This window comes from Armigeres subalbatus, chromosome 1 (assembly GCF_024139115.2).
Source record: "Armigeres subalbatus isolate Guangzhou_Male chromosome 1, GZ_Asu_2, whole genome shotgun sequence".
In the NCBI taxonomy this organism is placed as follows: Eukaryota; Metazoa; Arthropoda; class Insecta; order Diptera; family Culicidae; genus Armigeres; species Armigeres subalbatus.
Window position 1 is genome coordinate 148,333,061 of NC_085139.1, and position 26,396 is coordinate 148,359,456.

The 26,396-nt window shown below is 41.1% G+C and overlaps 1 protein-coding gene across 1 annotated transcript in view; it reads right to left on the bottom strand.

The window, feature by feature from the left end:
* LOC134205230 (uncharacterized) overlaps positions 1–26,396 on the bottom strand; it is a 295,937-nt gene that overhangs the window by 62,057 nt on the left and 207,484 nt on the right. The window contains exon 2 of the mRNA XM_062680301.1: positions 24,052–24,122. The gene's annotated coding sequence lies outside the window, so the exon portion shown is untranslated. The remainder of the gene's footprint in view (positions 1–24,051; positions 24,123–26,396) is intronic.

Sequence of the window (26,396 nt, forward strand, 5' to 3'; positions counted from 1 at the left end):
ATAAAAATAATGACTAGAATGTTTGGGGTGACAAAATCGGGTCGAAAACGTAAAAAAAAACGGGATGTGATAAAATGTCGAAAACGTGACAAAATCGGGTGTAGACAAAATCGGGGGTAAACAAAATCGGGGGTAGACAAAATCGGGGAGTGACAAAATCGGGTCGACACTGTATTCCTATGAAATAATTAAAAAAAAAAATTCATATCGATCCACTGCATCAAATGGTAGAAATTGAAGTACCAAAAATTGGGCTTGCGGCCATTCTTCTTATTCTGTTCCAACAATCTCCTTTTTTGATCTTAACTTTTTTGCCTTTATTAACGAGACTAGTCCGAGACGAGTCCAAGGAAGGCCTATAAAAAATTAATGCAGTAAGTCACCTTTCAGAGATTAGAAATAAGTTCTACCAGAGTTAAATTGATTGTCACCTTTGAGTAAGGTCATATGTTTCGTTACTGTCAAACGTTGTAACAGCCTTGCACTTCTTGGAACTCCATTGTAATAATTCGAGTGTAATCGTATTGGCTTAAGTTTGTGGTACCTTATCCCAACATGTAAGTCATTTAGTCATTTAGGATATCCAACAACAAATGTACGAATGAATTGATATGAAATAGTTTCGCTTTTCATTCTACGAACTAAATATCAAAAGTCAGTCAAAATGGCATTTGGTGCGGTTTCGTTGAACCCCAACCATTTAATCGCCTTGGAATTTATTGTGCAATTACTCTTTTACATGTCAAGTGCATATCCTGATGATGTGGGGCAATCGGGCTTTTCAAATCAATTCCCAGAAGAAAAAAAATATATATCAATTTCGCCAGCTTTTCAGAGAATCTTTCTCTTAGTAATAATAAAAATCCTACGGGATGCCCCAAACACTTTTTGTTTGTTTCCAGGGTCAGTCCAATAGATAGTGCCAAAAGAAATTACAACTGGTCAAATAACTTTTACTGGCGAGGATAGGTCGAAAGCGAAGCATCAACGTAAATTCCATACGATTTAACAGATCTGTACCCAATATATTTGGGAAGAAGAAAAAAGGGAACGGCAGCGAGAATTTTTCTTTGTTGCCTATAACCTTTTTGAGCATAATAAAACATTTTTCAAACGAGTGCAATGCCGATTTGTATAAAATAGGGGACGTTGGCAGGAATGACGTGCTGGAACATTGAAGTTCGCCTGGCGTAGAAGATCTGGGCAGTCTATCCGGCTGTCAATTATATCGAAGGAATATCCGGTATAAAAAGCCAGCATAGAATCACCGAATATATCGGTTTTCCGACACCTCAAACTTCTCAGAATCTCATAGGTAACTTAGGAAACGCCATAGTTTTTTAGTAGGGTAAAACTGGCCATGCGATGGCCACGGAAAAGGTTCCGGAAACCCGGAATTTCCGGTACAAAAGGCAAACATAAAACTACATAACAAATTTGGCTTCCGATACCTCAATCCTCTCAGGATCTCATAAGTTATCTAGAAAACGGCTTAGTTTTTTGGAAGGGTAAAACTGGCCATGCGATGGCTATGAAACAGGTTCCGGAAACCCGGAATTTCTGGTAAAAAATGGCCAACAAAAAACTACAAAACAAATTAGGTTTCCGACACCTCAAACTTCTCAGAATCTCATGAGTAATCTAGAAAACGGCTTAGTTTTTTGGAAGGGTAAAACTGGCCATGCGGTGGCCATGGAACAGGTTCCGGAAACCCAGAATTTCCGAAAGAAAATAGCCAACATAAAACTACAAAACAAATTATGCTTTAGACACCTCAAACTTCTTAGATTCTCATGAGTAATCTGGAAAAGGCCTTAGTTTCTTGGTAGGGTAAAACTGGCCGAGCGATGGCCATGGAAAAGGTTCCGGAAACCCGGAATTTTTGGTACAAAAAGCCAACATAAAACAACAAAACGAAATAGGCTTCCGACATCTCAAACTTCTCAGAATCTCATAAGTAACTTAGAAAACACCATAATTTTTCAGGTTCCGGAAACCTTAGGAGGCTTTAGTTTCTTGGTAGGGTAAAACTGGCCGATCCGTGGCCATGGAACAGGTTCCGGAAACCCGGAACTTCCGGTACAAAAGGCAAACATAAAACTACATAACAAATTTGGCTTCCGACACCTCAATCCTCTCAAAATCTCATAAATTATCTAGAACAGCGGTTCTCAACCTGGGGTACATGTACCCCTGGGGGTACCTTCGTTGGCCCTAGGGGGTACCTCCGACAAAAATGCGTAATGGCGGACGTATTACTATTCCAATCAATTTTTATTTCAAAAATTTAAATTGTACATAATATGCAATGCGATCAATAAATCCAAATTGAATTCTGCCTTCCACAACCAGCACAATGTATAAAGGGCAGTGGTGGAAATCTGTGAACCTTTGCTCACAAAACGAGAAGTAGGCAATGCAAAATACTCGCGAACACTTGTTTTGCCTTTTTCTTGCCTACCTACTACTCGCAGAGAAAACAAAAAAAAACGAACCACGAAAAATGTTCGTGAAGCTTCGCGAGTCATTCGGGTTGAATTGCAAAATGTCATAAAACAACCTCGGAACATGTTTATCACGGATGTTCAAGCAAGAACACCTTTGTTTATTGTTATTCTGTTTATCTCAAGTGAAATTTATCCATTGTATTCGAAGTAACCACAAATACTCGCGACCGTGATTTTTACTCCCGAACAAAATATTGCCCTGCTTTTTTACTTTGCTCTGCCCGTACTCGCGAACAAAGCAAGCACCAGAAAAATGCTGGCAGTAGGTTCGCGCGAGTGTGGCATGTTTTGGTAGGCCCAATTACACTCTTTTCTTACTCGTGAAGCGAGTATTTCCACCACTGATAAAGGACTGCGGAACAAAAGATCGAACGAGCAAAACGTCGAATGAACAAAATGATTTTTTTTTCACTAATGCTCGGTTGCTTCGATTAGACGAAGAGGATTAGCAGCATCCTTCTACGCATCTCAGAAGCCTTCTTCCAAGCAGCTTGAAGGCTTTCTTACAAAAGGCTCGGAAGCCTCCTGGGCACTTCAAAAGCCTCCTTTCAAGTGATTAGGTTGCCTCCTTTCAAGAGGCTGGCAAGCCTTCTTTTAAGAGGCATGGAAACCTCCTTTCAAGAGGCTCGAAAGCCTTTTTCAAGAGGCTCAGAAGCTCCTTTCAAGTGGCTGAAAAGCCTCTTTCTAAGAAGCTAGAAAGCCTATTTCAAGAGGATCGGAAGCCTCCTTTCAAGAGGCTCAAAAATTCCTTTTAAGAGGCCCAAAAGCCTCCGTTCAAGAGGCTCGGAAGCCTTTTTTCAAGGGGTTCGCTCAGAAGCCTCCTCCTTTCAAGAGGCTCGGAAGGCTCCTTTCGAGAGGCTCGGAAGTTCCTATTCAAGAGGCTCAGAATCCTTCTTTCAAGAGGCTTAGAAGCCTACTTTCAAGTGGTTCGGAAGCCTTTTTTCAAGAGGCTTGGAAGCGTCGTTTTAAGCTGCAGAGGAATCCTCCTTTTTAGTGGCTCAAAAACCGCCTTCAAGAGGCTCGGAGGCCTCTCTACAACAGGCTCAGAAGCCTCTAATGAAGAAAGCTTCCCTTCAAAGGGCTCGGTATTATTCTTTCAAAAGGATTGGAAATCTAATTTCGAAAGGGGGTACCTCAATTAATGCAAAAGTTCCAAGGGGTACCTCTCAAGAAAAAGGTTGAGAACCGCTGATCTAGAAAACGCCTTAGTTTTTTGGTAGGGTAAAACTGGCCAGGCGATGGCTATGGAGCAGGTTCCGGAAACCCGGAATTTCCGGTAAAAAATGTCCAACATAAAACTACAAAACAAATAAGGCTTCCGGCACCTCAAACTTCTCAGAATCGCAGGAGTAATCTGGAAAGGGCCTTAGTTTCTTGGCAGGGTAAAACTGGCCGTGCGGTGGCCATGGAAAAGGTTTCGGAAGCCCGGAATTTCCCGTACAAAATGGCCAACATAAAACTACAAAATAGATTAAGCCTCCGACCCCTCAATAAAAATTTCGTTATATTTGAAACTGCCTGACTTTTTTTTTCAGTTGACTAATCGCTTGACTGATTATCCCCTCAAATTAAAGTTCTTACTACTGACGCCAAATTACAAATGAACCAATAGCGCCAAAAATGCTGGTGCTCGGATTAGATGAATGAATTAACAATTTCAAATGTAACATATTTTTTCTCAAGGCTTCTTTTAACCCTCAAACTGCCGGGACGAATCTTGACAACTTGAAACAGCTCGTTCTCGGTCAATTTTCAACTAAAATGCAAGCGATTGACTAAAATACAAGCTGTGGTCAAGGGGAATAGTAGTTACAGCATGTAGATGGGTAAAATGCTCAGGATGACTCTCTTTCTTTAAGAGGGGAGTTTTGAAGTGTCATTTTTAGAGCAAATGTTTAGTATTTTGAAATCATCATCATAACGAATGTTTTGTATAAGTTAATTACCACGGTATAGGTTCCGTAGCGGAAGACTGATTTGTACAGATGTTCTATGTATGTCTTTTTCACTGGAAATACTGGATTTCCGGAACCTGTTGCATGGCCATTCCTACCCTACAAACAATTTACGAAACGAGGGCTAGGTTATATTATTGTATGTACTAACTTTCTTCTGGATGGAGATTCTCTATTCATCCCATAGGTTCGCATAAGTGTCTCTGCTTATGGAACCACCCCACCCATTTTTGGCCCTTCATACAGGAGTTTGATGAAATACAAACAATAATATAATCATGATCAAATCGTTTATCAGATATGGCCAGTGCTATCGGCAGGTGCCTTGCTACAATAGATGGTAGTATCATCATCATCATCACAAACAATTTACGATTTTGTGAAAAGTTTGAGGGGTCGATAGACTGATTTATTTTGTAGTTCTATGTAGGCCTTTTCCTGTAACGTTGGATAGATCACTTGTACGTAGTGTCTTACGGAGTAAGATCTAGGGGAACTGCTCCTTGAATTCATACCATGTACCCAAATCAATACCATTCCAAAACAACGAATTGGTGCGCTAATTGTTTTATTTCTCATTTTTGTGGATTTTTTCAGCAGTGAGCACGCCGGAAAACAACAAAACACGACACAAATTGAGCCTAAATTGCCTGTTTTGCGAATGTTATTGATATAGGAGCATATTATTAATAATGGAACAGATACCCTACCAAACCGAGAACTAGCTAAATCCAGCTAGGGCTGTAAGTTGTTTTAGTTAAGGATTACGCTACCAATAGCAGTATCTAAAGTATAACTAACTTAACTTTTCCCTGAAGATGACGATTCTGATGACGATGACGATGAAGATGATTCTCATTGCAGGACAAATGGTTTTGTATTGCGGATCTTTTCAAAATTTTCCATTTTGCGGATTCCGCAAAGTTTTTCCGCAGCTGTCAAAATTCTACCGCAAGCTTGCAAATCTTCAATACACTAAAAAAAACCTGTTTTTTTGCGTTGTCATCGTAGAATGCCACAGCAGCAGCCACAACAGCAGAGAAAAAGTATGAAGCTGCGGCAGTTTGAAAATTTAACTGGAAAGAGGAAAGTTTTCTATAGAACAGCAATACATATAGCTAAATCCCAGGTGTGGTGCTCTACTGGTGATATTGTAGAAACAAGACAAAGAGGTGGTTAGGGCTCCGATACTTGGTCCAATAACAGTATTACTGTTCTGTTTTCTCAAGAAAGGATTGAATTCTTATTGATAAGGGGCGCACATTCAATGAGAATGCTCTCTGTAAAGGGCCAAATAGACTATCATGATCCTCTTGAAAGAGAAAAAACAAAAACTATTTCAAAACCGATACTGCATTGCTCATCAATAGTATTGGAGTAATTCGGGATGCACCTATACATTAAGAATACGGGGAATGCTGCGATAGATCTAATAGCTGGTTGAAGTGGTACATCCGAACATAAAAATGTTAGAAGACTGATTTATTTTGTAGTTCTCTTTTGGTCTTTAGTACCGGAAAAGTAAGGTGTAAGGTAAGATAAGGGTTTGGACCTGTTTGCCTTTTAGCATAGCTTAGCATAGCTTAGCATAGCGTAGCATAACATAGCATAGCATAGCATATGTGATTGTACAAATCGTGGGTGGCTGTACAATACTCAATTGAGCAATCTACTGTATATTGTCGCAAATTGGTACTTGGGATTAGTACCTTTTCCTATACAGTAGCAGTTGTATACCTGGCCACGTCCTTACAATCACGAAAGGAAAGGAAGAAATGTTAGTTCAACATCTACTAGTGAAGATGCAGGGAACCCATACTACCTTCATAGATGTCTCAGGAAGGAAAATTATTGTCAGTGGGTAAGGTGAATAATAGGGAGCTCTATTCGACAATATAGAGCGTTTGTCAATAACAGTATATGCTGAAAAATTATTAAAATATATTCATCAATTTACTTAGGAACCGTCCAAAGGACGACAAAGTAACCTGGATCATACAAAGGTTTCGCAACATATACAAAACACGTTCAACCGCACACTTATTCACCGAACATTAAAAACAGAACCAAAAACTCGGATTTTACTATCTGCTTACTGAGCAGAAACACCACAAAACAGGCACTGACGGCCGCGCAATGCAGAACACAAAATTTCGGTCATCGTTCTGTTGTCGGGTTTGGACCTGTTTGCCTTTTGTACCGGAAATTCCGGGTTTCCGGAACCTGTTCCGTGGCCATCAAATGGCCAGTTCAGAAACTATGGCGATTTCTATGAGAGAGTGTGAGTTACCTGAGTTACCGTTTTCTATGAGTTACCTATGAGATTCTGAAAAGTTTGAGGTTTCGGAAGACCGATATATTCGGTGATTCTATGCTGGCCTTTTATACCGGATATTCCGGGTTTCCGGAACCTATTCGAAGCTCATCCGGAGGTCAATTTATGTTTATTTGACCATTGTTGTCAACCATTCACATTGACCATTAATTATTTATACTAAAAAACTGTTACCAAAGATCAATCTGCCTGATTGAAATATGCTACAAATAATAGAAAGTGTTCAGAGCATAAGTTCTTGGTCATCGAAGACATTCCTGGCATAAGGCCAACAGATCCACACGCGTAACCAAAGATCCACATTGATTGAAGTACGGTGCATTCTCTCCAAGTTACAAAGAATATATTACTACGTACGTACATATTCCGTACACAATTTCGATTATATGTACCACAATGGGCACATGCACAAACATTAATAATAGTGAGTTTTTGCTGTGAAATTTATTTATTTTACGGATTGGCTTTCAGTCACGAGTAATAGCGTTGACAATGGTCACAGATAGCTCAGTCAGTTATAAGTAATAAACCATGTAGTAGAAGAAGATCCCATTTCTGATCGAAACGTCGGTGATGAAGTAAAATTGTCAACTCTATTACTCGTGACTGAAAGCCCATCCAAAAAATTAATGACATGATTAAAACTGGCCTGTTAGATTACATACTAATGGGACCAAACGTCTGCATTTTTCAACTTCATTGTACAAATTTATTACAATTCATACAACCTTACAAGTAATTTCTGTCCCGTAGATCGCCGTAGCTCTGGCCGTCCGGAAGATTCTCCCATGCGAACCATTCTTCGAGCACGACGACACACCACATCGTCCCCGACGCCAAATGACCGGATGAGCTGCTGAAATTCCTTGATTATGCTGAATCCCTGATTCCCGAATCCTAATCCCCATCCATCCTTAAACATTGTTAACCTAACCTCGAGTCATCACGAGTACGTTGGCTTATTTCCCTCTCTTACTAATTTAATAATAAGATTATGTCGATTGTACATACCACAAAGAAACGTGGCTCCGTAAAGTGTTATACACGCCTGAGCCTACCAAATAAACGAACTTGAAAAAAACCTTACAAGTATTTTTCCAATTTTTGGGCCAAAAGCTATGCGAAATGCACTTTTGAAGGATCTATTTTCAAGCCAGTGACGCAATCCGGGAAGGCGTCCCGCGTTTCACACGCTTCGTGACGCTTGCTGGTCACATTATTATATACACATATTCTATTGTACAATATGGGCACATAACACACTCAAAGCAGGCTTGTTGATCATTGGTTACGCGTGTAGATCTGAAGGCCTTCACTGCAGGAAATTCTTGGATAACCACGAATATCTTTCATGCGTATATTATATTATACATATACCACAATGGGCGCATAGAATATTGAAAACAGGCCTGTAGATCATTTGTTAAGATTGGATAACTGAGAACATCTTCCATACACATATTCTATTGTATGAGCCACAATGGGCACATAACATATTTAAAAATAGGGCAAAGATCTTTGATTACGCGTGTAGATCTGAAGATTTTTATTTCTGGAATAAATTGGATAACCAAGAACATCGTCCATACATATTTTCCAATCCATGTTCTACAATGAATACAGAAAATATACCACATAAAAAAATAATCTTGTGAAATCACACACTAATACTAACACGTTTATTTCACGTCAAACCAACGAATATTGGAATGGACGAACGAAAGCTTTTATGGTCGAAAACAGATCTTCGTAAGACAAATGTACAAAAATGGAAGAGTATTTTTTAATAATCGATTTACAATAAACCAAGATTTCAATACCAAATTTGCAAAATGACTTATCTGCTTTTGTAAACAAAGATTCAAACGTCGATTTGACGAATTTGATAGCACTTCCACGCAATAGAAAGTAGGAACTCTAAAATATATGTTACATACAACTTAGTTAGACTCAGTAGTTAGCGTTTGAATTAGATTTGAAAACCAAGTAGTACAAACTACGGCCGGAATAAGCTAACTACCCTACCACCGCGCTTTTCGGAATTTTACTTCCACAAAAGGGTCCAACGTATAACACTGAGAAGTACTACTGCAATTAAAATAGCTTTGGGTGTATAAAAAAACTTTGTACAATGCGAATGGTATTGAAACATTAATGTTATTCAATATTCTAAATGAAAAGATCTGTGCAAATTGTAAAAGAAAATCTCAGCGTGATCATCAAACATATGAGTAAGACGCCAAAACCGTTATAATAATTCAGACCGGTGTAGCGCTTCTGCGTTTTCTTATATGTATGAACAAAAAACAGCATGCACTACATTTATAAATTGTTTGATATTTGGCTGACGATATCCTATGGTACCTCCCAACAATAATTTAAATATGCTTCGATTGATCTTTTTTAGAAAGCAATTGGAAGAATTCGTTCCCCACAGTTTGTTATAAAAAACATCAAGGAATAATTAAATTTCACTTTTGAAACTCCAATGAATACCCCAGCACGTCTCCACAATAAAGAAACCATTAATCGTCTGTCAATTCTCAAGCTGACGACTTACCGGCCAGTAGCGTAGTGTCAACATTCATTCAATGACGGTGGTGGTCGATAGTCCAACGGCCGCGTAACCCAACTGAGAACACAAGCACGCCCGTAGAATCATTTTCGCTAATGTGTTGAGTTGCTAATATTCATACCTTTTACAGAAACACCGACCAGCGTGAGTTGCTGTCCAGGTCATCAATATTTCAAAAGTCGGTTTTTGTTCGACTTGAAACACAGATGAAATTCCATTAGGACGAATGCTAAAGCCACCCAGTGGAGGAAAAATAGTGGCGGTGTTTAGATAGGCAGAGTAACGGTACAAAACAAAACATGCTGTGAATAGAATACAATTTTTATGGATTATCTGTGAAATGCTATAATTAAACATGGTTTGTTCAACATTCGTGACAACGTATATTTCAGTTATGCAGAATGGAATAACTAGACAAGATCAAGTTATTTGGAAAATAACGAATCATATTGATTCCAACAATAGTAACCAATAAATCACAATTTGAGAGCACTTGGTAAATGACTTATTATACAAAAGGTCATTAATTAACAAAACCAATGTTCAAGCTTTTCTAGTCTTTATCTTTATTTGGAGCAGGGAAAAGCCCGCTTGAGTAGAGTAAAATCCCCTCCTCAAACGGGCGCAAAGCCTGCTTTTCTTTTAATATCAACAGAAATTACAATTCCCAACAGATACAATATTTCTTAATTCTATACAATTTAACAATTTGAGAATACTTAATTAAATATCCTGGCTATATATCAGAGAGTATTTGTCTTAGGAGTAGCAAGTATTCGGCAAAACTTTTCCGAAGATTGGAACGAGAAAGGTGAAAATCCAATTCAGTAGCACATCGATTGAAGTCATGTTGGTGAAAGACTCGTTATGCTCATAATTTGTACGAGCACCTCGAAGCCCTGAACGAACAAAAAAGAATTAAACCTAAGCTGACGACGAGGTGCATTTAGGTTCAAAAACGAGAGAAGCTTTGGAGAACACGAAATAATGCGACATGATCGTTGAAATATAGTTTTGAATCTAATAGTACGCCTAGATCCTTAACGACGCAGTAATCAATCGAGAAGCAGTAGTCAATCGAAATCGTCGGCAAATGACAACTTAAATGATTTTATAAGCTGACGAACGTCGTTCAGATAAGCTAGGAAAATTAAAGGCCCTAAGTGACTACCTTGTGGTACACCTGAAGTAGCAGAAAAGTATGTTAAGATAGAATTGCCAATCTTAATGACCATTTTACGACCGCATAGATAAGATTCGAGTAAGCAGAGGGCAGGGTTGCCACATTTAAATCTGTATTTTTTCTTCAGTAAATCTTGATATCTGCATCACAAGTCAAAAAATCTGTATTAAAAATCTGTATCCATCTAAACCCAATTGAAATGGTTTTTGAACAAACTTTGTTTTGAAAAATATGTAAATTTGATAATTTGTGAGTAAAATCTGTCGAGAATCCGTCTTTAACTATTGTAGCCACTTTAGTGGACCAACCACTTAGTCACACTAAACCTACTGAGCAGAACTACTGTTTCTGGATATGTGAATAAAGGCTTGATCTGATTATCTTTTATTATTGCTTGAGCTTTTTCTGAGACCACTTTATTCAAATATAGTCTGAAGATTTTACGGACCACCATCGGGGGTGACAATGGGTCTGAGGGTGACAATGGGGTCATCGCTCTCACCGGCAGTCTGGAGGACGTAGAGCAAAATCGTCCAAAAATGTCACTTATATTTTAGTCTTCTTGACCTCAGGTACATTCAAATATATTCTACAAGCATTCTATGTAGTTGAAACAGTGACCCATTCTCACCCCCGACGACGGGAGTTTTCATCTGGTTTCATTCATCGTTGATTTTTATGTTCTATGAGAAGTTAAACCGTTCACGTAAGGGCCACGTGCCACAGCCTGATATGTGTAAGGACATAAACGGGAACCTTCTTACGAACGAGCGTGAGGTGATCCAAAGGTGGCGGCAGCACTACGAAGAACACCTGAATGGCGATGTGGCAGACGAAGATGGCGGTATGGTGATGGACCTGGGAGAACGCGCGCAGGACATAATTCTACTGGCTCCGGATCTCCAGGAAATCCAGGAGGAGATTGGCCGGCTGAAGAACAACAAAGCCCCTGGGGTTGACCAACTACCAGGAGAGCTTTTTAAACACGGTGGTGAGGCACTGGCTAGAGCGCTGCACTGGGTCATTACCAAGATTTGGGAGGAGGAAGTTTTGCCGCAGGAGTGGATGGAAGGTGTCGTGTGTCCCATCTAGGGCGATAAGCTGGATTGTAGCAACTACCGCGCAATCACATTGCTGAACGCCGCCTACAAGGTACTCTCCCAAATTTTATGCCGTCGACTAGCACCAACTACAAGGGAGTTCGTGGGGCAGTACCAGGCGGGTTTTATGGGCGAACGCTCCACCACGGACCAGGTGTTCGCCATTCGCCAAGTACTGCAGAAATGCCGCGAATACAACGTGCCCACACATCATCTATTCATCGACTTCAAAGCCGCATATGATACAATCGATCGGGACCAGCTATGGCAGCTAATGCACGAACACGGTTTTCCGGATAAACTGACACGGTTGATCAAAGCGACGATGGATCGAGTGATGTGCGTAGTTCGAGTTTCAGGGGCATTCTCGAGTCCCTTCGAAACCCGCAGAGGGTTACGGCAAGGTGATGGTCTTTCGTGTTTGCTATTCAACATCGCTTTGGAAGGGGTAATACGAAGAGCAGGGATTAACACGAGTGGTACAATTTTCAATAAGTCCGTTCAGCTATTTGGTTTCGCCGACGACATAGATATTACGGCACGTAACTTTGAGAAGATGGAGGAAGCCTACATCAGACTGAAGAGGGAAGCTAAGCGGATCGGACTAGTCATCAACACGTCGAAGACGAAGTACATGATAGGAAGAGGTTCAAGAGAAGACAATGTGAGCCACCCACCGCGAGTTTGCATCGGTGGTGACGAAATCGAGGTGGTAGAAGAATTTGTGTACTTGGGCTCACTGGTGACTGCCGAAAATGACACCAGCAGAGAAATTCGGAGACGCATAGTGGCTGGAAATCGTACGTACTTTGGACTCCGCAAGACGCTCCGATCGAATAGAGTTCGCCGCCGTACCAAACTGACAATCTACAAAACGCTAATTAGACCGGTAGTCCTCTACGGACACGAGACCTGGACGATGCTCGTGGAGGACCAACGCGCACTGGGAGTTTTCGAAAGGAAAGTGCTGCGTACCATCTATGGTGGGGTGCAGATGGCGGATGGTACGTGGAGGAGGCGAATGAACCACGAATTGCATCAGCTGTTGGGAGAACCATCCATCGTTCACACCGCGAAAATCGGACGACTTCGATGGGCCGGGCACGTAGCCAGAATGTCGGACAGTAACCCGGTGAAAATGGTTCTCGATAACGATCCGACGGGCACAAGAAGGCGAGGTGCGCAGCGGGCAAGGTGGATCGATCAGGTGGAAGATGACTTGCGGACCCTCCGTAAACTGCGTGGTTGGCGACGTGTAGCCATGGACCGAGCCGAATGGAGAAGACTCTTATATACCGCACAGGCCACTTCGGCCTCAGTCTGAATAATAATAATGATTTTTATAAACTGTTAATAAAACCTGCCGGAGCCAATATGTTCTGTCTTTTCAAATTAAGATTTTGCTAATATGATAATGGTCTGTAATAAGATCAGTTTGGCGGAGATTTTAATTTTATAAACCTCAAATATTAATGAAAACAAGTATTTACTGATAGCAAATTATTTATATAATTTTTATTATAATACAGTACTGAAACTGTACTCTTCAAGAAATCTGTAAAACCTGTAATTTTGCTAAAAATCTGTATATCTGTATATACAGATTCTTGGTCATCGCTCTACCCCAAAAATCTGTAAAATACAGAATAATCTGTATATGTGGCAACCCTGGAGGAAAGGTCCAGAGAAACCGAGACTTCCAAACTTAGCAATCTTGTGGTTGATTTTATCGAATGCTGCGGAGAAATCAGTATAAATTGATTCCACTTGATGTCTTTTCTGCAAATCTCGAGCGATGAACGATGTATAGACGGTCAAGTTGGTACTTGTTGAGCGCTTCGGGATGAATCCATGCTGATGCCCAGAGATGTAATCGCGACAGTTATGAAACATGAAGTTATAAACTACATTTTCAAATAACTTTGAGGCTATACTACGGTAGCTGCTGACCTCCCATTTATTGCCTTTTTTCACAACAGGAAAAACATTGGAATTTTTCCAGTGATTAGGGAATGTTCCATTTCGAAGCGATAGGTTGAACAGTTTTGAGAAAGGTTTTGATAAACTTTTGGAGCACTTCTTCAGAACGAATGCAGGAATACCATCGGGTCCGGAACTCGTTGAGGCCTTAATTGAGCAACAAATATTATCAACCATTTCAGCATTGACGAAAGAATAATTACCGACTAGGGGACGATCAGGAACATTGATAGCAGCTATGCGAACTTGATCCCCATCAAGAGCTTCTTGAGTATAAACGCTTACTAAATGACTTAAATCACAGATTCCTTCGGTAGATGAATGTCCCGAACAGCACTCTTGTTATAGAAGAGTTTCTGTGACTTATATACGACCGAACTTAGTCGTATTTGAGTCGCTGTAACCAAATCTGTTAGAATTGTGCTACTCGGGTTTCAACGGTAGCCATAGACAAGACAGTAGATAGGCCAGATTCTTTCCGCTGGTCATTGACGTAATTCCAGAATCCTTTAGGATTATGTCGTAGTTTAAGTTGAACTTTTCGTGAGTAAGAGAAAAATAGCCTTTGTTCAACCGTTTGTAACGGGATTTTGCCAAGGGGTTTTGTTTATAATGGCAAGATTTGAACTTCGAATAATTTCGAAGAGCGGATCGTTTCAATCTTTTCAAACGCTTAAGATGTTTGTTGCTCCAAGGTGGATTTGGCGGAGACTTGCGGGAACGCTTTGGAATGAATTGATCAATGACATACAACACAATATTGCTAAATGAAGATAGGGAACCTTGGGCCAACAACCTATTGTTTCCGAAAAATTAGTTTGTTCGAGAATCCAACAATGAAAGAATAAAAACTGATTTTACGACAATGATTGTTAGCACGAAACAACGGACACGAATATGAACATAGGCTGGGTGTTAACAGCCCAGCAGGGTAAATTGGCATAACTTGCCAATAAGGCACGCTGCATAAAGCTTGAGACCCTAGGATTTAGAACTAATTCCGTTGGTCAAATTTTGGAAAACGGTTAAAATTTTGAGAAACGCCGTCGAGACAAATTCTGCTACACTTTGCGCTTATGGAGTGGAAACCTATAAATGAAAGGTTAATCGTTGCCAAATTTGGAAGATAGATGGGTCCGATACCTAACTATAATTCAATGTCATGTGCCAGGCGATGCTATCGATCTGCAAGACAAAGGGATCTTCTGCAACCAACTTAATGCCGTCGTAGATAGACTTCCAACGGGGATATCAAGAGCTGTATGGGCGACTTCAATGCGAAGATCGGATTCGACAACTCGAATCATGAGCGCATTATGGGACGCCATGGTCACGGACAAATGAGCGAAAACGGAGAGCTGCTCTGTGGTAACAATGATATGGTGATCCGTGGAGCGCTCTCTCCTCATCGATCGGTTCACAAGATCACGTGGGTCTACCGTATTTACAAAAAAAAAATCAAATCGACCACATCTGCGTTAGCCGAAAATGAAAACGGAGCCTTAATGATGTACTGAATAAACGTAGTGGCGATATTGCGGCTGATCATCACTTCCTAATCGACGAAGTACTCCTGCGCCTTGCGCAGATTCGTCAGTAGAAGGAGAAAGTTGAACGATGCTTCAACACACGCCGAATGGAAGATGCCACGGTGAAAAAGTCCTTCGTTGGATGACTGGCGACTCGTGCTGCAGATATTCTGGAAAATGGCAGCGACCAATGAACTGCCATCAAGAATGCCTTCACCGCCACCAGGCGAACTGCTGAATGCATGGTTGCCTGTGAAAGACGCGACTGGTCAGCTACTGACCAGCTGAAACGCTGGTTTGAGCACTTCGGGCCACTTTTTCAAGTGCCAGCCATGCCTCCATCACCTTGGCATGATATATAGGATCCAACGTATAACAGCTCCATCACTGCTAGATATTCAAATAGCTGTCCAAGACATGAAATCGAACAAAGCCACAGCCATCGCATATCAGCCGAGATGCTCAAAACTGATCCCATGACATCCGCTCAACTATTGCACCCTTTATTTCATAATATCTGGTACACCGAAACATTCCAGGTCGATTGGATGCAGGGTACCTTATAGGTACTCATATAGGGTGACTTGTCTGTATGCGATAACTGGCGAGGCATTATGTAGATGTGTACCGTTCTCAAAGTCCTATGCAAAACCCAGATTCAGGAGAAGAACGATGCGACTCTCTGGCAGCAGCAGGCTGGATTCCGTGCCAAAAGATTTTGTGTGAACCATATTTTCCGGCTTTTGAACGTTGCTTTCACGAAAATGTAGGACAACCTGAGACGCAAGGGTGTTCATGAGAAAATCGTCGACCTCACAGGGGCACAGTACGAGGCCTTCTCGTGTAGAGTGCTGCACATCGGGGTCTTGTCCGACTCCATCCGGGTCGTAGCCTGCGTGAGGTAAGGATGTATCCAATTACCGATACTACTCCTCATCGTAATCGACGAGAATCTGGTAGGTGCGATTGACCGTGAACCACCGAAACGACTTCGAATTGGCGACGTTGCACTCCTAGCTCAACGGCTATCTGATATGCAGAGTAAGCTCAACGATCTTGGCGGGCGCTCTACTTCGGCAGTCTTGTGTCATCAACTTCAGCAAAACCAAATTTTTGGATGTGAACACTCCCTCCCCACCCTTTCCAGCTTCACAGTAGCCGGACAACTAGTGGAGAATGTTGGAAGCTTGTAATATCTTGGTGTCTAAATGGCGTCTGACGACATTCTGAATTTTTATTCCAACGTCTGGAAAGGAATTGAATCCGTCACCTTATGCTTGGTAATACCTGGTAATGTCTGTTCCGTACCCGTTTGTAAGGTGCTTAATGCTTCTCTCATAGCTGAATTCGATTCCAAGAAGCTGCAGTGCTACGAGTGTCCAGCTGCTTTTTCGTACCATCCCGCGCTTAGTAGCACGTAATAAGGCAATAAAAATTAAAACATCTTCCCTCGTTCTGCCAATAACATGTTAGAATAAGGTAGGGCAAAATGTGGATTACAGCGAGAATACTTGTTTCGAATATTGCAACATAATGCCAAAAGGGACGATTAGTAAAGCTGTAGTTATCGTTACTGTTTATTTAATCTAACGTTTATTAGTTCCACGTACGAACGAACAACGCAATAAACCAGAACATATCATTTAATTGCAAAAAAAAATCATGAAACATTTATTCCAGAGTTTTATTGCTGCAAACACTCACCAAACGTGAATGACTACACGCTTCCTTCCATTTGATGAATTCGGTAGTTACGCTTCAGAAGCATGTAATCATTTAAAACTATTATCATTAGCATTACCACTGCGTTCATGAATCAGCTTTATGCGAAACTTTTAAAAGGACTGAACCAACACTACGATCGTAAACTCGCTCCCAATTAGTTCGCACAGGGATAATAAAAATTACTATTCATCCACCCAGTGGACGAATGCTTTTTCCTTATTCTTCGAACTGTGCTCCATATTGGACTGTACTTGGGAAACATTCAAGATGCTCTCATCACGTTATTTCAATACCTTTTTAGAGTACAGATGTTTTAAATGGACTTCGCTTCAAGAATATCATAATGTAAAGGTTTTTGAAACTATAAAACGAAAGCTAGTGATTGTAAACCTGACAAAAAATGAATATCACTCAGATCATACCGCTCTTAAATTCTTATGTTCTACATAACCATTCGAGACAAGACGATGAGATTGGTAGGAAGGATGACGATGATGGCGATTATGATCGTCTTCATCGTTACTGCTACAGCGTGGTGTCGGCATGCTCTCGATACGCGATGCATTACATTGAACTTGAACGGAAGGCGTCCTTTCAAGGCCGATCATTTTACAGCGAAGCGCACCGGCTGAATTACGATTGTTCCCATGGATGGCCGTGGCCGCCACCCTTAGCACCATCGACTACGTTCCTGACGTGATGCATAAGAAAAGGAAACGCAACAACACATTATATAATAGCATTGCGTGTTTTTTTATTCTGCGTGTTATGTTTATTGGCAGATAGAGTAACGTTGCTCTCATTTATCGTTACACTTGATTTGTGACTACCGTACGACATACTTTAAGAATTCATTCGCAAATTACGTAATGATATAATAAAGTGACCATACCAATGCAGGACATTTTCACATTAGTCCCGCGCTGAAAGTGCTCCGCGATACGACTCACAAATGTTGGTGAATGATGTGATCCTGGAAATCGAAGCCCATGACTACTACCGCGATGGGGAGTACAACTGTTCCAGCGGTCGGAGTTCGACGAGGTCAAGGAGTCCGAGGATCCACCAGCACTCAACCAATCAACCCGCAGCTTGGAAGCGTCGCATCAAACAACCACGGAGCGTGTGCGACTGTCGCTTACCGTAGTGCAAACCTTCGACGGCAACATCGTTTATTAGTTAAGCCTCTGTGGCCTGTATTTGTCGTTGATACACAGCAAGGTGGAGAACTACCGGAAGTGGAAAAGTTCCACAACCTAACGAGGTGCTTGGCGGTAATTAGAGGACGAAGCTATCAGATGGTGTAGGACTCCCTAACGAAGCGCTATAACGTTAATAAGCAGTTGAAGCGACATCAAGTCCATACCTACGCAGTTAAAAAATTTCCAAAGTTACAAAAGTGTCGGCTACCGAATTGCAGTCTCTTATAAAGGGATTCGAGCAAAATATCCGGACTATAGATCAGCTAGCTCAAGCTGCCGATTATAAAGGTCTGCTCTTGTTAAACGTGTTGTGCGCACGCCTGGGCCCAGCAACTGGGACGAGTAAAAGATTTGTCAGGTGGAAGGAAAACTATTCCCGTATTGATTGTGACAGCTTGAAAAGTCTTTCATCGGTCTTTCAGTAGGCGTGCATAGGAAGCTGCTAAACAAGGCCCTTTCTCTGACAATCTACAACCATGCTTCATTTAGGGATGGTGCTCTTAGTTGGCCACGGTGCTTTTCGAATTTTCAAACTTATATGTAGAAGATGGCTGCAATAACCTCAATTTATAAAACTGGAGACGTACATGAAGTCCAGAACTGCAGAAGGGTATGTTTCTGGACATCATATATCCATCTGTACACCATACTATCGTAGACGAGCAGCACGGTTTGATTAAGAAACGTTCCATTAGAACAAAATGTCATGAGATTCGTGTCTCTTCTATTAGACAAAATGGAGAAATGTGAGCAGGCTGGCATTCTCCAGAGTTCTTAATCGTTTCCTTTACAATCTGGCGTTTGAAAAATTGAAACGATATGGACTACCAACTTGGTTTACTGGCTGGAGTCAATCGTACCTGGCTGATTGTAGAGCATGTGTAAGAATTGGCTCCGATTAGGGCCACATAGGGCCACATAGGGCCACTACCATAATTGTAGATGACCTGAAAATCTACAGAGTAGTGACATCTGGGCCCTCCTTAGCCGTGCGGTAAGTTGCGCGGCTATATAGCAAGACCATGCTGAGTGTGGCTGGGTTCGATTAACGGTGCCGGTCTAGGCAATTTTCAGTTTGGAAATTGTCTCGACTTCCCTGAGTATAAAAGTATAATCGTGTTAGTCTCATGATATACGAATGCAAGAATGGTAACTTGGCTTAGAAACCTCGCAGAACACTTAGCTGCGAGGCGGCAATGTCCCAGTGGGGAATGTAATGCCAATGAAGAAGAAGAAGAAGAAGTGACATCTTTGATGAACTGCTGTGCTTTTCTAATGTACATGGATGCGTTGCTCAACTGGTACGTAACAAATGGGAGGGAAGTAAACGTCGCGCTCACAATCTCCAAATAATTTTCAATACTCGTTGAGGAGTATCGTTCTTTATTTATATGGTGCGTTAGCAAATAGCGAACCCCCATCCCCTCATAAGTGCTTACGTAATATGTGTATGGCCCCTTACCAAAAGAGAGAAGCGGGATGTAATTGGTAAATCACCAACGGGTGATCATTACAGTGCCGTGAATATTCGCTATTCGTCGATCGTGTATGGTATCGTACCACGCTGTTCAGTTTCAATAGCGCGGATTTGTTATTTTTATTTTTCGTCGGAAAGAATCGTGCAATATGCGAGAGATCCAATATAAAGCCGGTCCAAAAATGTTTTTTTTTTTTCATTCAAATAAGATTGGTAAAGTTTTTTTTATTTCTTTTTCGATTGGGAAAAAATTTGACTGAGGTAAAGGAGTTTTTGGCATACATGAACGAAACCAGTGAAGGCCATTCACCTTTTAAAAACAATGCTGCCCGCACATGATTTTACCAGGCCACGTCACCTGGTCCCTGATTTGGAAAAGCCTAGATGTTCTTGGCATCAGGCGTTATTTGACGTGTCGTTTTCCTAAAACAGATTTTCAGAAACCGAAATCCTAACAATTCTTACAATTCTGTATGAAAACTTGACATAAACAGAAGGCTGCATTATTCTTATACAAAACATGTAAGCTATTCGGGGGCAGCAGGGACTATGTCCAAGGGCTTGACGATCCCTCCCCAGGCCATCTGCGAGTTGTGGGGCTTGCCTAGGATGTGGTGGGGTTTGACAGTGGGCCCTGTTAAATTCCTATAAAAAGCTGCATGTATCCGCAAGTAGGCCCCACCAAAGCGACCGTGTGCCGCTCAAAGCGCACAAGCCCAAGTCCTGGTGTTAGGTGGAACGCTAAACAGCACTGACACGACGACTCTCCGACGAGACAGGAGGTTTGCGCAGGCCCAATAAGCCGCCTGGAAAACCAATAATTACGAACAATATAAGAGATAATATGACTAGATATAATCGGAAGAAGCTCTATACGCTGACTTTAGCAAGGCGTTTGATCGTATTGACATTCCAATGTTACTCTTCAAATTGCAAAAAATTGGAATTGAGCCAGGACTCCTTAGATGGCTTGAATCTTATCTCACAGACCGGCAACAAATAATAAAATTTAACGGAAAGAAATCCAATCCCATTCAAGTCACTTCAGGAGTTCCACAAGGCTCTCATCTTGTCCCTCTTTTATTTATATTATATGTAAATGACATTACCTTCATTCTCAAAAATATAAAGATTTTAATTTATGCCGATGACATAAAGCTATTTATGGAAATAAAAAATGAAGACGACATAATCATATTCCAGAATGAAATACACATGTTCTATACATGGTGCAGAAAAGCCTATTGCAACTGAATGTTAAGAAATGCAACATAATATCATTCAGCAGAAAAAGAATAACACCAAATACACAAATTGTATTAGGGAACAATACTGTAGAAAGACACGAAAGAGTTAGGGATTTAGGAGTGATTTTAGATTCGAAACTAACTCTTGTTGATCACTATAACACAATAATCCACAAAGCTAATAATATGCTAGGCTTTATCAAGCGTTTTTGCTTCAACTTTCAGGATCCCTACACAATCAAAACACTATATATTTCATATGTACGATCTATACTGGAATATTGTAGCATTGTATAGTCGCCTTATACAACCACACATGAAGAAAGAATAGAGTCAGTACAAAAACAATTTCTATTATACGCTCTTCGTAAATTAGGTTGGACGTCATTTCCTCTTCCATCTTATGAAGCACGTTGCATGCTTATAAATATACAAACTTTGAAAGAGCGTCGAGAATGTGCAACGGTTTCATTTGTTAACGATATAGTTTCTCAACGTGTTGATTCAACTGAAATTTTATCGAAATTTAACTTTTACATACCTTCTCGGCTACTTCGACATAGAACATTATTTTTAACCAACCACTGCCGAACAAATTACGCCAAATTTGGGCCTCTCAACCGAATGATGGCCGTTTACAATCAACACTGCGAAACTGTTGACTGTCTCGGCATAACATTAGACAGTATTTCCAAAGAACAAACATTACAAATTCAGCAATATAAATTCAAAATCAAAATTATACATCACTTTACTAAAAAAACTATTATTTAATTATACTATAGCATTACAAAAACAAACATGTATATGTATATGTACTAGTCTACGTTGGTTGACGAAATAAAATAAATAATCGACGGTAAATGCTTCTCCGATATCACGAACGTCCGCACTTACCGCAGTGCAAATATTGAATCCGACCACTACCTCGTTGCAGTATGCCTGCGCGACTTAACATTGGGCGGCTGCAAGACGGTATACTAGCCCAAGAATAAGCGCAGCAGTTGGAAGTGGCACTCCCAACGGAAGAGCAGCTAGAAGCAGCTTCACTTGAAGATGGCTGGAGAGTTATTCGATCTGCCATTGGTAGCACAACAACCGCCGCACTTGGCACGGTGCCCCCGGATCAGAGAAACGACTGGTATGACGGCGAATGTGAGCAGTTAGTGGAAGAGAAGAATGCAGCATGGGCGAGATTGCTACAACACCGCATGAGAGCGAACGAGGCACGATATAAACGGGTGCGGAACAGACAAAACTCAATTTTCCGGAGGAAAAAGCGCCAGCAGGAAGATCGAGACCGTGAAGAGACGGAGAAACTGTACCGCGCTAATAACACACGAAAGTTCTATGAGAAGTTGAACCGTTCACGTAAGGGCCACGTGCTACATCCTGATATGTGCAAGGACATAAATGGGAACCTTCTTACAAACGAGCGTGAGGTGATCCAAAGGTGGCAGCAGCACTACAAAGAACACCTGAATGGCGATGTGGCAGACGAAGATGACGGTATGGCGATGGACCTGGGAGAACGCGCGCAGGACATAATTTAACCGGCTCCGGATCTCCAGGAAATCCAGGAGGATATTGGCAGGCTGAAGAACAACAAAGCCCCTGGGGTTGACCAACTACCAGGAGAGCTATTTAAACACGGTGGTGAGGCACTGACTAGAGCAGGTCATTACCAAGATTTGGGAGGAGGATGTTTTGCCGCAGGAGTGGAGGGAAGGTGTCGTGTGTCCCATCTACAAAAAGAACGATAAGCTGGATTGCAGCAACTACCGCGCAATTACATTGCTGAACGCCGCCTACAAGGTACTCTCCCAAATTTTATGCCGTCGACTAGCACCAATTGCAAGGGAGTTCGTGGGGCAGTACCAGGAGGAACCACGGACCAGGTGTTCGCCATTCGCCAAGTACTGCAGAAATGCCGCGAATACAACGTGCCCACACATCATCTATTCATCGACTTCAAAGCCGCATATGATACAATCGATCGGGACCGCTATAGCTGGCTAATGCACGAACACGGATTTCCGGATAAACTGACACGGTTGAGTGACGATGGATCGGGTGATGTGCGTAGTTCGAGTTTCAGGGGCATTCTCGAGTCCCTTCGAAACCCGCAGAGGGTTACGGCAAGGGGATGGTCTTTCGTGTCTGCTATTCAACATCGCTTTGGAAGGGGTAATACGAAGAGCAGGGATTAACACGAGTGGTACAATTTTCAATAAGTCCGTCCAGCTATTTGGTTTCGCCGACGACATAGATATTATGGCACATAACTTTTAGAAGATAGAGGAAGCCTACACCAAACTGAAGAGGGAAGCTAAACGGATCGGACTAGTCATCAACACGTCGAAGACGAAGTACATGATAGGAAGATGTTCAAGAGAAGACAGTGTGAGCCACCTACCGCGAGTTTGCATCGGTTTTGACGAAATCGAGGTGGTAGAAGAATTTGTGTACTTGGGCTCACTGGTGACTGCCGAAAATGATACCAGCAGAGAAATTCGGAGACGCATAGTGGCTAGAAATCGTACGTACTTTGGACTCCGCAAGACGCCGCCGTACCAAACTTACAATCTACAAAACGCTCATTAGACCGGTAGTTCTCTACGGACACGAGACCTGGACGACGCTCGTGGAGGACCAATGCGCACTTGGAGTTTTCGAAAGGAAAGTGCTGCGTACCATCTATGGTGGGGTGCAGATGGTGGACGGCACGTGGAGGAGGCGAATGAACCACGAGTTGCATGAGCTGCTGGGAGAACCATCTATCGTTCACACCGCGAAAATCGGACGACTGTGGTGGGCTGGGAACGTAGCCAGTATGTCGGACAGTAACCCGGTGAAAATGGCTCGACAACGATCCGACGGGCACAAGAAGGCGAGGTGCGCAGCGGGCGGATCGATCAGGAGGAAGATGACTTGCGGACCCTCCGTAGACTGCGTGGTTGGCGACGTGTAGCCATTAACCCAGCCGAATGGAGAAGACTCTTATATACCGCACAGGCCACTTCGGCCTTAGTCTGAATAAATAAATAAATAAGCTATTAATGCAGATATTGTGTGAAATAATGCAAACTGTAGGGGCCCTCCTTAGGAGGAAGAATGCAAATTGTAATGGTTTTGTACGATGATCTTGCACATTTGTCAAAATAGAATACATCATTTAGAAAGTTCTAATACATAACTTTCTGAAAGTCTGACTTTCCCTGATTCTGTGCACTTACCTATAAACTGTATTCTCCAACGCGGCCACAGACAGCTGGCTCGTCAGCCCTCTGGTTGGTTGATTGAAAAACTGAAAAAACATAAAAGAAAGAATTAATATATAAATTTCGATAAGAAAATTATTTTGAGCTTTTTAGTGGAATGTTTTCACCTGTCATAAGACGAGTTTATACAATCCCATTGAATTCCACCACTTAATTGTATCTTGACAGATACGTATTTCGACCTCAACAGTAAGGCCGTCTTCAGTGTCTCGTACTTGACTCGACTTCAAGTACGAGACACTGAAGACGGCCTTACTGTTGAGGTCGAAATACGTATCTGTCAAGATACAATTAAGTGGTGGAATTCAATGAGATTGTATAAACTCGTCTTATGACAGATATAAATTTCGTCTATCTTTTGCAACAAAGTTGTACTAAAAGGTTCACTCTAAATCCCAGCTTTTAATAGGAACATTTAAACGTTTGGATGTTCCTTCGTAAATCGTAGCTTGGCAGGGAAAGCACCTGTGTAGCGTACTGGTTTCGTGGGATCAACTCCACCGATGGAAGTGGTTACTCTCCAATACATTTTTCGAATTAAATCTTTCTTGCACAAATCGAGTTTCAGATTTAGTAATTAATTTAGTAGTAAAAAGTACAGTGGATAGGGGAAGGTGGGGAGACTTGATCACCCCCTGTTTTATCAAGAACTAAAGTAGTTTTATTCTAGAGTATTTTTTTTTGGTATAGATCCTCTAGGCAAATGACCTTTATGTGGTGAGTTATTTTTTGGATTGGCAAACTTATTTATTCTGCAGGGCGGTTTGTATGTGTTGACCTTCCTAAAGATTTTTTTATTCGTCACGCAAAATTTGAACAACTTTTTGTAACAATGACCAAATGCTTTCGTTTTCTCGTACTGATGAAAATTCCAACATTCCATCAAAGTTTTAGGATATTTAGAATTGAAGTTATTGCCTCGATATGGGGACACTTGATCCCTCTTTAGTCACCCATATAAAAATTTGGTGAAAAAATTCAAAAAATATAAATCTTTTCTCAGACTTTAATTTTTTTTTGTAGATTTGACAGATTTGATGAAGGGTTGGCAAGAAAAAATATTTATTGCGTAGATATCACAGAAAGGGGATCAAGTCCAACCAAATTTTAAAATCGTATGTGCTGTCAAATTCGATAACAAAAATCGTTCATGTATATGCACAGCAATTCGAAAATTCAGCGTATTTTGAAGAAAAAATATTTAAAAAATCTGAGGGAACCTCTCTAATTTTATCAAAGCAAGTTTTTGGAGAGGGATCAATTTCCCCCGAATATTTAAAAAGTTGATTTTTGACAGCATTCCAAAAAATCGATTGTGTATCAATAACAACAATAATTTAAGATCAGTAAAGTTAAATACTATATCGAAATCGAATGTATGTTCATTTATTTTTGGCTGTGATACATCGGAAATCAGGAAAGGGGATCCAGTCTCCCCAGTCTCACCTACACTCCCAGGGAGTCGAGAATGTTTCCCACCCGAAAACATACTAGACCGCACCGAAAATCGAACTCGCCATCTCGCCAACTCATCATCATCATCAATATCTATCGAAAACAAAAATTAAGAGGGTAAAGAGCTTTGTTTTTTGTGTGATTTTTTCAGTTAGCGGTGATCACGCGTGATAGCAATAAAAACCGACGAAGATCAAGCCAAAATTACTCATTTTGCAAATATTATTATTATATGAGCATATCGATAATGATGCGACGAGACAAATACCCTATCTCATTGTTGTGCATTTATTTTTTTTTAATTTTCCTTCAATAGAGAAAACATTCGTGAAAATTCTTACCAGGCGAAAAAAGGTTAAAGATTACAATCTCCATCCTTTTCGTTTTAGTAAATTAAACAGCATAGCATACATTTACCCTTGATCAAACATTTAGCGAAGATCATATATAATTATGAAAATGACATAACAAAGTTTGAATCCATTCGGATTATCTGTGCGTTGCTCATGTGTGTGACGCAATAGATAAATTCATTCTTCCGCATGGTGTCAAACCTCATTAACGAAAAGCTGTTGGAATCATAAAACAGACGTTGCAACGTAAATATCCTCTTCAATTTAAATTCTTCACCACATGGATCCTTGAACACCACGCGCTCTATCGAACATTGGATTCGATCACATCTCGTTAGGCAAGAATTCAGAAATGACAGGTTTTTCGTTAAGTGCGAAATTAATTGATAAACTTTGCTGTGCATGCACAATTGGCAAAGCGGGGAGGTACAGTCTCACCTTGATCCAACGCTTTGAGATTTGGGTATGCAGTTTTATTTTCTCATCTAGCAG